Here is a 13,627-nt window from a genome sequence, read left to right on the forward strand (position 1 = left end):
TGTATTTATTTGATACTATGCACCAAAAAAAGAAGACATAAATTGCATTAATCTCTCATCTTTCTATTCTCATTCCCTTGGTCCAAAGCAGCACTGCCTTTGTGATCTGGGCACTCTTACTCAGGAGGATTGTAAGTGGGCAGAGAAGTGATTTAACAACCTGTCTTATAGTCTGGCTTGGCTCTTCCTGGTTCCCTATTTTCTGTCTCTTGGCTTAGTCTCTTGGGGAAGATGAGAAGAAGGCATTTAGGTTAAAGCTTTACTGAACGTAGTCATAATTTGCAAATGCGCTCATTGAGACCTGAAGTGCGTCTCTCCAGCTCTTCAATTCTGGCTGTTTGGGACCAGGTCTGAACAACAGAATGCAGGGAAGTGAGGTTGTGTGCGTTCCAAGCCCAGGCGTCAAGAGATCTTGCTGCTGATTCTGTTGCTGCGGGGAACGCCTTCTTTTTTCTTTCTTTCTTTTTTTTTTTTTTTAAAGATTTTATTTATTTATTTATTTGACTGAAAGAGACAGCCAGAAATGGAACACAAGCAGGGGGAGTGGGAGAGGGAGAAGCAGGCTCCCCACTGAGCAGAAAGCCCGATGTGGGATTCAATCCCAGGACACAGGATCATGACCCGAACCAAAGGCAGAAGCTCAGTGACTGAGCCACCCAGACGCCCTGCTGGGAACCCTTTGGCCACCATGTGGATAAGCCCAGCCTGGCCTGCTGGCCAATGAAACAGCATCTGGAGCTGGCCTCACAGCTGTCCCAGACTTCCAGCTGAGGCTCCGAACACAGGAGTGTGTCTTGCCAAGAAAAGTCAAGCTGGGAACAGACCAGAGAGGCACCCCAGTGAGCTCAACCCAAATTGCCCAATTTGGAGTGGTTTGTTACACAGCAGTCGATAGCTGTTACAAGCCCTACAGGCTATCACAGCCCTCTCAACCGGGATTCCCTTTCCTTAATCCTTTCTACTGAAGGGAGGTTGTTTCTAACAGATCTTAATCTGCCCAGGGTGATTATATCAACAACTACCTTATCTGTCTTAAAAAGATAAGCTTCATTGTGAAAATCAAAAGGTTTCTCTAGATAAGGTATGCTGGTCAAGAAAGAAATTAACTCTAGTCTGTTATACAAATTAAGTTACAAGAAAAGCATTTCCCTGGGTGGAAAGAACTATAGCTTAAAAGGCCCCAGTGACAAGAATCTCCAAAGAATTAACAGAAATGCCCCCCAAATTAAGACTAAACTTGATAACTTCCAGGATCAGAGGGCAGCATACTGTCCTAAGAAAGTCTCAGTCTGATGCTTCTACTCACTTACCACTCTTCTGCTTCCTCTTCCCTCTGCTTTGATGGGCAAATGGGGAGCAGAGCCAGGGGAAGGGAGAGGGGGCCACACTCCGTTTCCTTGGGCCTCCTACAGAAGACACCAGTTGGGTAGGGGAGAACTTTGCAGCTAAGTCAAATTTAAAGTCTCGATTATTGCAGATAGAGTGGTATGTCTGAGGATCTAATCCTTACCATGAAGCTAGAAGCTCCCCGTAGAGGGCCAGAATTTGCATAGGTGATAACCAAGAACTGCTGTGATACTACATTCAGAAGGGAACTGGTGCGCTAACCACTTTGACTCACCTTTCCTTTTGGTGTTGTAAAAAGTTTGAAAAGAATCAGAAAATCACTTGGCTCAGAGATAGCAAATTAGTTCTAAGCTTAATAGTTTCTAAAATGTCCCAGGAGTGGTGCACCTGGCCATCTTGGGTGAAGGAGCATGGGACTTTTTATCACGGGATCATGAGTTCCAGCCCCATGGTGGGTGTAGAGTTTACTTAAAATGAATAAATAAAAATTTTTAAAAAGCATTCCTGGGAGACAGATGTCTCCATATATCGCATCAGTCCTGTATGTTGGAGAATTAGGCAAGAAGAGGAAGGAGAAGGTAGTGTGGATGCCCCCTGTGTTCTACTAGTGGCAATAGTCATGAGCTAGTATTAGTAATGTAACTTACAAGATACACTAGTCTTCACTTAGCAGCAAATTCAGTTCTTTATATATATATATAAAAAAGATATGAATGGACCTGAATGTAAAATATAAAACTTTGGAAAAAAATAACAGGGCAAAATCTTCAAGTTCTTACACTGGACACCAAAGTTTGTGGTGTGACCTATAAAAGGAAAATGTAACAGATTAGAACTCAACAGAATTAAAAACATTTGCTCTGTGAAAGATCCCATTAAAAGTATGAAAAGATGGGGGCACCTGGGTGTGCCAGTTAAAGCCTCCAAATCTTGGTTTCAGCTCAGGTCATGGTCTCAGGGTCGTGGGATCAAGCCCCGTGTCGGGGCTCCCAGATCAGGTGAGTCTGCTTGTCCCCCTCTTCCTCTGCTCATCCACCCCACTTGTGTTCTCTCTCTCAAGTACATAAATCCTTTTTTTAAAGAATATGAAAAGACAAACTAGATAACAAGAGAAAATATTTGAAAACCACACATTCAACAAAAGACTTATATCTAGGGGCACCTGGGTGGCTCAGTGGGTTAAACCGCTGCCTTCGGCTCAGGTCATGATCTCAGGGTCCTGGGATCGAGCCCCGCATCAGGCTCTCTGCTCAGCAGGGAGTCTGCTTCCTCCTCTCTCTCTGCCTGCCTCTCTGCCTGCTTGTCATCTCTCTCTGTCAAATAAATAAATAAAATCTTTAAAAAAAAAAAAAAAGACTTATATCTAAACTATGTAAGGAAGTCCCAGAGCTCAGCATAAAAAAAAAAAATTCTTGTTAGAAAGTAGGCAAACTACATGAACATTTTACTGAAGAGGATACACAGATGGCAAATAAGCACAGAGAAAACTGTTCAATTTCATTAGTCATCAGGGAAATGTAGATTAAAATCACCACAAAATAGCATTACCAACCATTAGTTGTTTAAAGCAACAATAAAAACATAATGTTGCTCTGCCTACTTGTGATCTCTCTCTCTCTGTGTCAAATAAATAAATAAAATCTTAAAAAAAAACAAAAAAACATAATGTTGATACCAAATGCTGGTGAAGATGTAGAGAAGCTGGATCACTCAGGCCTTGTTGGTGGTAATGTAAAATGGTACCACAGCTCGGGAAAACAGTTTGGTGGTTTTTAGTAAAACTCACCCTGTAACTAGCATACAACCCGTAATGACATTCTTGACATTTATCCCAGAGAGATAAAAACTGATGAACACACAAAAACCTGCACATTAATGTTCGTAGCTGTTTTGTTCACAGTACCTTAAAACTGGAATCAAACCAGATGACGGTCAATAAGCAAATGGTAAACCACCTGTGGTATGTCCAGACCTTGGTATACTATTTAGCGATAACAAGGAGCAAACTTTTGACCCACACAACAACTTGCATAAATCTCCAGGGATTCATGCTCACTCACACACACACACACACACACACACACACACCACTCAAAATCTTCGCATCATTCTCTTTATATAACATTCTTAAAAAAATGTGACTATAGAGACAAACTAGATTGACCATTGCCAGAGGTTAAGGGGTGGTAGTTGTGAGTAGAAAGCAGGAGAGACCCTCTGTGGTTATGGAACACTTGTGTGTCTTGACTGTCGTGGAGAGTACCTGAATCTACACAGAACATACACTTGGATGTTACACACTTCCCTACCCCTCTGTCTCTCTCCCTCCAAGATCCCCGTCCCTCAAAATGCATGTAGAACTCGTAAAATTTGGGAAGCTCTGTGGATTGTCGATTTCCTGGTGTGACATTATTCTATAGTTGTGTAAGAGGTTACCATTGAGAGGAACTAGGAAAGGGTACCTGAAACCTGCAAGAGGGTTTTCTGCAACTCTTTAATCTGGAGCTATTTTGACTCTTTTAATATTTAATTATATCTTAAATTTTGGCCGCTCTATAGTGATTTCAAAATAAAATTTTAAATTTTTGTGGGTTTTTTTGTCATTATTGTTGTTGTTTTTAGAGAGGGGGGAAGCAGAGAGCGAGTGAGTGAGAGGCAGAGAGAGAATCCCAAGCAGACTCCAATCCCCAACATGGAGCCAAACTCAGGGCTCAATTTCACAACCCTGAAATCACAAACTGAGCCGAAATCAAGAGTCAGACACTTAACTGGTCAGAGCCACCCAGGCACCCCTCAAAATAAAAATTTCCAACAAAACTAACAAAGAAGATTGCAGGATGGGTAATGAGCACAGGCAGTAAGAGCCAAGATGAGGTCTCGTCAAGGCCAGGCACAGGTTTCCAAATCCTGGTCATTAAGTCAGGATGGGTCCCCCAGGGACGGCACTGAGGGTGCGGGGCTCACAGAAGCCTTCACCTGGTTAGATGTGTGCCTCCCACTCTCCAATTCCCCAACAGGGGTTGTTCATCACTCAGTAAGCGATGTCAACAAGGCCCTGGTGCTAGTGCTGGTATGTAGACCCAGGCTCAATTCTATTTATCTTGGATCTCATACAGGTATCCTCTTGACGGATTCCTACATGTATTGGAAAGGGCGTTCAATCAACACCGCTGGCATCCCTAGGGGAAGCTAGCGGAAAGGCCACACAATTCACTGGTCCCCATCCTTCCACCATCGCAACGCCACGCAGTGACATTTACAGATAGCTGCCAAACACTCAGAACTGGGCCATGCAGCGAATTCAATCTGAACTCCGGAATATAAATGAGAATGAGATTCTAGCAAAATAAAAATGACCGATGCCTGGGGCCTAGGGAAATCTACACATCCTGTTAACTGCTAGGAACCAAGTCTTAGATGGACTCTTTCTCATTCTAGTCCAGTGTGTATGTGAGCACGTGTGTGTCCGTGTGTGTGTGTGTGTGTGTGTGTACATACTTTTTTATTGCTCATTAGGGGATACAGAGCATAATTCTCAAAATACAGAAGGAAAACCTATTTCTGAAAATGACTGTAGAAAGCAGAAGATAGTTTACGTAACAATTATGCATCTTATCAGGGTGAGAAAAGACAACTATGTTCTCAGTGATGAAAGAATAAATAAATCAAAATAAAATGCTATCCACAAAGCTGGGAGAGATCATGATTTGTTAAAGGAACTTAAAGAGCCAATAGCACATTTATGACTTCAAGTTCTTAAATGGTGAAGCAAAGGGGTGCCTGGGTGGCTCAGCCTGTTAAGCATCTGTCTTTGGGTCATGTCATGATCGCAGGGTCCTGGGATGGAGTACCGTATTGGATTCTCTACTACAGAGAGAGCCTGCTTCTCACTCTCCCTCTCTCTCTCTCTCCTTCTCTGTCAAATAAATAAATAATCTTTAAAAAAAATAAGGTAAATAGTGAGGAAAAGAGGATTACCCTTCCCCATCCTCAAAAATCATGCTGGAGGATGGAAAAAAAAAAAAAGTACCAATGAGAATATTCAAAGAACGAAAAACAGAAGAAAAATCCGTTTCCACTGAAATGAGGACACCTCTGTAACCCTGAACCATAGCGGTGAGGAAGGGCTGGCAAAGGTGGGGAAGGTGAAACAGAAGTGGGAGGTGTCCAGAGATCCCCAGTGACCCACGCCTACCGTGAAGCCGCTCTCAGCTTCCCACTCATCCAGTGGGGCTGGCACATTTCTCCTGCTGGAGTCTGCCACTAGGGGTGCGCTAGAAGAGGAACAGAAAGAGGAAAGGGTCTGTCCAGGGCTGGGGTTCATCCCAGTAGTGGCCATTGGGTCCACAAAGAGTTGATTTCAGTCTCCAGATTTTTCTGCGTTCTTAGAACATCATCTTATCCCCTCTTAAATAGCAACCAACTGGCTGACCTCCGTCTGAGCGGTCTGTTTCCCTTGCCCACCAAGCTCCTACGCTGTGATGACCCCAGGCTCTCTCCTGACTTCGTCCTGTGCTGAGAGTGGTAGGTGCCTCCTGCAGTTCCTATTGCTATGTTAAGTCTGTGTCCCTTTTCTCACTTTCCATCTTCCAGTATCTGTTTAATCAAGCTCAAATATTAAACTCACTCTGCTGAAATAACTGGTGGAATTCCGTTTTCCCCACTGAATCCTGATTGAAATAAAAGCGCCATCCTCCGAAGTAAGTAACACACTCAGAGGGGCAAATGTAATCATTCTTGAGAGCTAGTTGTTGCAATGTCCCTGGCCTTGGTTTGATTGGAAGCTTTGAGAAGCAGGAAGAGTGATGCTGGATAAACCATCACATAGATCACTGCTGTAGGAATTCTTGCCAGCCTGGCACATGACCCTGCCTGCTGTCTGACATGCACTTCCCATAGATAACTGGTCCGGGAAGAACTCATCTCACTTAAAGGTGAGCAACAACCCAAAATGAACTCGCCCTAAGTTATATGCAGACACATACCATGTTCTGCATGAAAAAACAATAGCATAAGAATAAATAACCAAAATTCTAAGAAAGATATCAGCATGTATAGTCAAGCAGTAAATTTTACAATGATATAAAATAACTAAATAAGATTTATTTTTTGGATTGATAAGATGCTTCAGCATTAAAAAATTTAAAATGTGGGGCCCCTGGGTGGCTCAGTTTGTTAAGCATCTGGACTCTTGATTTCTGCTCAGGTTATGATCTCAGGGTCATGAGATCGAGCCCCATGTCTGTTCTGTGCCGGGCATGGAGACTGCTTAAGATTCTCTCTCTCCCTCTGCTCACCCCCCCAATTTTCACACTCTCTTTCTGTCTCTCTTTCTCTCTAAAAAAAGTAAAATGTTACATTAATAAATCAAAAATAAAAGCCAAATAACTGGTAGTGATTTTTATAGGTACAAAATATGAATAAAATCCTATATCCATTATAAAAATGTAAATACTATTTAAAGATATGATTGTCTACTTAGACCAAAACCACCTGAAGTGAATATAATGTTACATGTCAATTGTATCTCATAAAGAATAAGCATTTTCAAGTTAATTAGCCATAAGTTTTGAGTTTGAACCCCACATTGGGTGCAGAGATTACTAAAAAATAAGTAAATAAAACTTTTTATGAAAAAGACTACCGAACTTAAAACAATGGCCAATATCATACTTTCACATTACCATTATTAAAGAAAGAAGAAGAGAAAGATGGCTGCTATTTACACATTACTCCCTTTTGAAAAGAAAACACACTAAACTTTCTTCTTGTCTTTGAGATTCTCAATTTTACCGTACTCTGTTCGGAGGTAGAATTGATTTTATTGCCTGGCCTGTGAACTTTTCCAACCTGCAGTCTTTCATTATTCCTTTCCTCCTAGAAAATGGAATATTAAATTCTATTTAATAACAGGCAGTTATTTTAAAAAAGAAACCAAGTGGAAATAATAATTGAAAACTGTAATTGCCGAAATCAAGAATTGAATGGGTGGAGTGAAAGTCAGCATGGATTCCACCGAAAGCAGATTTTTATGAGCGAAAGATCAGGTCGAGGAACCCTCCCAGCAGAAAGTATTAATTCTACACTGAAACAAATTTTAAAACAAAAGAAAGAAAGGAAGTAGTAAAGAGTCAATGTGCTGGTAACAGGAGTACCGGAAGGTCCAGGGGAAACACAGAGGGGAAGAATTTGAAAAAGAAAATTATGACTAAAAATTCTCAGATCTTTACAGAGAAAAAGCAAATCACATACAAAGGGCCAAAGTATATCAGATTTTCAATATCGCTGGCACCAAGAACATAGGGATAACGTATTAAGGACGCTCAGAGAGGATAGCTAGCCAGGCCTGCATTTCCTCCTGACTCTTGAGAGGCAGGTGGCGAGGAAAAGGGGAAGGATGTGGACGAAGAAGAGGGTGGGGGAGAGTGCATTGGTCTAGGCTGGAGAGGATGCAGTGAAACGCAGCCCAGAGAAATGTACCACTTGGTTAAACAGCCAAAGACTATTTAAGGACAACAGTTGCGAAGAACTCTGTGAGCCACGGTTCAGAAATTTACAGTAAAATATTTTCTTCTGCTGAGTGCTTTCTGTGCGTGAGTGAGTGAGTGAGTGTGTGTGTACACGCATGTGCATGAAATGGACTCACAGAAGCAGTTGGGTGTTCCATCCGGGTTGATGTGTAGCAGGTAAGACAGCCTCACTGAAATGAGGAGCTTGGAGACAAACGTGACCAAAGGGAAGTAAGCTCTCAGGAATTTCTAGAAATCTTGGAAAGCAGGGAGGGTAGGACATCCACAAAGCTTTGAGTCAGCCCCGCTGGGAGAGCCAGGGTCTGGAAGACTTCCTTCCGCTGACATCTGTGGGTCTAGCCCTTCTGCTTCCAGAACAGAAAGGTGCTCTCCAGAGTTGTTCCTGCACCTTGGGTGCTCTCTGCCTGAGTCCCCGACAACTGTTGTCCAGACCTCTGGGTTCTCAAAACGTCCTGGGTTCAGTCCCCTGTATTCAGCCAGTCTGCTTTATTAACTCACCTTTCCTTCCTTCCGTTTGTTCAAACTTTTCCAAAGTGCCCTGAGGGCGCCTCTTTACCTTCTCCAGCTCAGGGTTCCATGAGGTCACCCCAGCCCCACCCCCAACCCCCGGAAGGCAAGGCCCCCAGAGTTCCACTGTAGGTGTACGTGAGTCACCTTGAACTTGAGGGGCCTGAACAGCTGCAAGATCATCACCTGTTGGGAAACACTTTGTTTAATATCCACTTCATTTCAAACTTTCCAAACTTTTCCTGTAAAGTTTAGGAACTATTTTAGATTTCACAGGCCATATGGCCTCCTTAGCAACCGTGCCATTCTGCCATTTTGCACGAAAGCAGCCCTAGACGATATGTAAACAAATAGTTATGGCTGGGTGCCAATGACATTTTATTTACAAAAACAGCCAGTGGGAAAGAGCTGGCCCACAGGCTGGGGTTTGATGTAAGCAAGCACTTGCCAAAATGAACACCAGGTCTGGATAAATGGCTGGATCTGGGTAATTTTGGCCCAATCTCCTTGTGGGTGTCCAGTCCCTTGCCCCAGGTTTTTATGGATTTCAAGATTTCTCAAGGTGAATTTTAGTTCTAGACTTTGGCTTTGCCTGGGTTTCCTCTGTTCTGTACTTGGTCTGCCCTGGTTTATGTACATAAGGCATTCATTGATTTGTGTATTTATTAAACTATTCTCACTATATTTTTGTGATCATTTTTGTATTTTGTATTTTGTGTATCATTTTGTATTTTGTATATATTTTGTATTTTGTATATCATTTTGCTAGGGCTATCCCAACAAAGTACCTAACACTGGGTGGCTTAACAACAGAAATTTATTTTCTTAAAATTCTAGAGGCTGGAAGTCCAAGATCAAGGTGCCAGTAGGGTTCATTTCTTCTGAGGCCTCTCTCTTTGGCTTGTGGATGGCCATCTTCTCCCTGTGTCTTCACATGGCCTTCCCTCTGTGTGTGTCTGTGTCCTGATCTCCTCTTCTCAGAAGGACACTGGCCATACTGGACTAGATCCTACCCTAATGACCCCATTTTAATTTACCTTTTCAAAGATCCTGATTCAGATACAATCACATTATGAGGAAGTGGAGAGTTAGAACATCAAAGCCCCTACAATAGAAATTTAGGGATAACACAATTCAGCCCGCATTTATGAGAATATAACTTCTATAAAGCCTTGTGATTATAAAAGGGGGTCTTCATATGCATTACATAGCAAAGTTATTAAATTGTGTGTTAACCATTCCTATTGTTAAAACCTTTTCATAAGGTTTTTATTTATTTAAATTCCAGTTAGTCGGGGCACCTGAGTGGCTCAGTCGGTTAATGTCTGCCTTTGGCTCATGGCATGATCCCAGGGTCCTAGGATTGAGCCCTGCATAGGGCTGCCTGCTCCATGGGGAGCCTGCTTCTCCCTCTCCCACTTCCCCTGCTTGTGTTCTTTCTCTCGCTGTGTCACTCTCTGTCAAATGAATAAATAAAATCTTTTTAAAACAAATCAATAGATAATTAATTAAATAAATAAATAGATTCCAGTTAGTCAACATACAGTGTAAGATTAGTTTCAGGTGTACGATGTAGTGATTCAACACTTCCATATAATACCCAGAGCTCATCACAAGTGCCCTCCTTAATCCTCATCACCTATTTAACCCATTCCCCACACACCTCCCCTCTGGTAACCACCGGTTTGTTCTCGTGTAATAAAGAGTCGGTTTTGTGGCTTGTCTCTATCTTTTATTCCTTCACTTATTTTGTTTTGTAGCTTAAGTTCCACATAGGAGTGAAATCATATAGTATTTGTCTCTGTTTGACTTATTTCACTTAACATAATACTCTAGCTCCATCCACGTCATTGCAAGAGGCAAGATTTCATTATTTTTCATGACTGAGTAATATCCCCACATATATATATACACATATGTATTTTTTTTAAAGACACATCTATTCAGCTTCATGATCAGATTGTTGTATTTAGCAATCAATAGCTAGGATGGAAAAAGAAGAAATCTACCTTAAAACCCATTGTTGGAATACATTATACTTCCCACAGAACAGAAACTAAAATAACTTGTTGTACAATTAGTCACAAATCCAGTCCTCAAGTTTTTTGCCAGATCAGGTGAGTATTGTCTAAAACCTGGCTTCTTTGTGGCAGCAAGGCCCTGCCCCCACTTGCTTGACAGAGTTCACAAATCTGTCATAACCGATGATTTTCCCGTCCCTTTTCTGGCTCTCCTGCATTACTAAGCTTTGGTTCCTGGCAGTGATTAAAACTACCCACCACTGCCATCACTATTGCTACTGCTGAGACTGTCACAGCCATCTTGGTTTCGTGGTTTGGCAAAAAGTACTGGGCCTCCACCACCATAGGGGTCAGAGCTTCTACCTCCCAAATTTCCTCCTTTCATGGGTCCAAAATTTGAGCATTGACTGCTATAATTGCCAGAATCATTGTAGCTCCTGCCACCTCCATAGCTGACTCCATCACTATCAGATCTGTTATAGTCATCCCCACTGCCACCATATCCACCACCACCTCGGCTGCCACCAAAACCACCTTGTCCACTGAAGTCTTCTCCATAGCCAATGTTGTCATTCCCACCAAATCCACCTCCATGACCACCACCAGAGTTTCCAGAACCACTCTGACCTCTTTGGCTGGAGGAAGCCCTAGCCATCTCTTCCTAAGATACGGCTTCCCTTACGTCATAGTCGTGGCTATTCACAGTATGGGCTTTTTGAATGACAATCTTGTCTACAGAGTCATGATCATCAAATTTTAAAAAAGCAAACCTCTCTTCTTGCCACTGTCTTGGTCAGTCATGATTTTAGTCACTTTGATTTTCACATACTACTCAAAATAATCTCTTAGATGATGTCCTCCAGTGTCTTCTTTAAGGCCACCATCAAAAATCTTTTTCAATGAAGTGGGCACCATGTCTTCGAGAATCTTCTCTTGAGACTGCCCTCTTTGGTTCCACAAGTCTTCCATTCCCCTTTGTGTGACCTTGCATTTGTGGCTGCATCCACCTTCTCTACGGCGGCATTCGTGACAAACCCAAAGCCGCTGGAGCGCTTGGTGTTTGGATCTCTCATGACCATGACAGTCCATGAGCATCCCCCACTGCTCAGAATGACTCCTCAGACTTCCTTTAGTTGTTTCAAAACTAAACCTCTAATGAATAGCTTCCGCACCTGTTCAGGCTCTTTGAGAGACTGACTTCAACATGATGGTGGTGGGACTGGGGAGACTTTAACAATTCTCACCTGGTGGTGTCCACAGGCAGAAAGGACCACATCTTCTTTATCCATTCATCCGTCAATGGACACTGGGGCTGCTTCCATATTTGGCTGTTGTAAATAATGCTGCTATAAACATAGGGGCGCATGTATCCATTTGAATTAATATTTTTGTGTTTTTTTAAAGATTTCATTTATTTATTCAAGAGAGAGAGATTGCGAATGAGCACAGGGAGAAGCAGAGGAAGGGGGACAAGCAGACTCCATGCTGAGTGCAGAGCCCAACTTGGGGCTCAATCTCAGGACCCTGAGATCATGACCTGAGCCAAAACCAAGAGTTGGACATTTAAATGACTGAGCCATCCAGGCACCCTGAATTAGTATGTTTGCCTTCTTTAGGTAAATATCTAGTAAGACTACATTGTAATGTAGCTCTGTGTTTAACTTTTTGAGGAACCTCCATGTTCTTTTTCACAGTGGCTGTACCAGTTAGCATTCCCACCAACAGTACAAAAGGGTAAAAGCCTTTTTTGAACCACTCTGGATTTTAATCAGTTTCTGTTCCCCAAGAGGTGTCCAGATTTTCACCATCCAACTAGAATTCTTTTTTTTTTTTTTTTTTGCCTCTCCTTCCCAAATCCTTACCTCCTTCCTTCTGCATGTGGCCACACACTTGGCCTCAAGACTGAGGTCAACCACATGGCGATCTATCAATCATGCCTGTGCAATGAAGACCCAAGAAAGACCCTGGTCACTGAAGCTCAAGTGGGTGTCCTAGAATTCATTGGACCTAGAATAACCAAAATGATATTGGAAAAGATGAGCAAAGATAAAAGACTTAAATTACCTGGACTTTTAAAAATTAATTAATTAATTATTTTGAGAGAGAGAGAAAGCATGTGCCAGCAAGGACAGGCAGAGGGAGAAGGAGAGAGAGAATCGCAAGCAGTCTCAGTGCAGAGCCTGATGTGAGGCTCAAATCTCATGACCTTAAGATCATCACTTGGGCCCAAATCAAGAGTCTGATGCCCAACCAAATGAGCCACCCATGTGCCCCTCAAATTATCTGTTTTTAATCTTTATAATAAAGTCACAGTAAAAAAATAGTGTGGTATTGGTGTTTAGACAAATAGATCAATGCGATAGAGTTTCTAGAAATAGAATTATACATATATGGCAAATTTATTTTCAACAAAAGTGCCAAGGCAATTCATCACCAAAAGGATAATCTTTTCACCAAATGGTGCTAGAATAATTGGATAACCATAGGCAGAAAATAGCCTCAATCTTTATGTCATACCATGTAAAGATATTAACTTGAAATCATATATCTACACATAAAAGCAAAAACTAAAACACAACCAGAATAAAAAAAAAAAATAAGAGAAGACCTAGTGACCTTGGGTTCAACAAAGAGGTCTTAAATATGACACTAAACATATGAATTATAAAAGGAAAAATCAAATCAGTTGAACTTCATTGACATGAAAAGTTTTTGTTCTTCTAAAGGCAATATTAAGGGGCTCCTGGGTGGCTCAGTCGGTTAAGTGTCTGCCTTCTGCTCAGCTCATGATCTCAGGGTCCTGGGATCGAGCCCCGCATTGGACTATCTGCTCAGCAGAGAGCCTGCTTCCCCCTCTCTCTGCCTGCCTTTCTGCCTACTTGTGATCTTTCTCTCTCTCTCTGTCAAATAAACAAATAAAAGCTTTAAAAAATTTTTTTAAAGGCAATATTAAGAAAATGAAAAGGCAAGCCACATACTGGAAGAAGTTATTTGCAAAACATATATCTGACAAAAGATAAAGGATAAAGAACTCATAATTCAAGAATAAGGCAAGCAATTTTTTAAATGGGCAAAGATATGAACAGAAGAAGATATACAGGTGGCCAATAAGCACGTGAAAAGATGCTTTGTATTATTAGTTACTAGAGAACTTCAAATGAAAACCCTGAGACATAACTTCATACCCACCACATTGCTAGCCATAAAAAGACTGACTACACC

At 41.8% G+C, this 13,627-nt stretch overlaps 1 pseudogene; it reads right to left on the reverse strand.

The window, feature by feature from the left end:
• Positions 1–10,655: 10,655 nt before the first annotated feature.
• LOC122915416 lies at positions 10,656–12,323 on the reverse strand (annotated as a pseudogene).
• Positions 12,324–13,627: the final 1,304 nt, after the last annotated feature.

The sequence above is a fragment of the Neovison vison genome, chromosome 8 (assembly GCF_020171115.1).
Source record: "Neovison vison isolate M4711 chromosome 8, ASM_NN_V1, whole genome shotgun sequence".
Lineage (NCBI taxonomy): Eukaryota > Metazoa > Chordata > Mammalia > Carnivora > Mustelidae > Neogale > Neogale vison.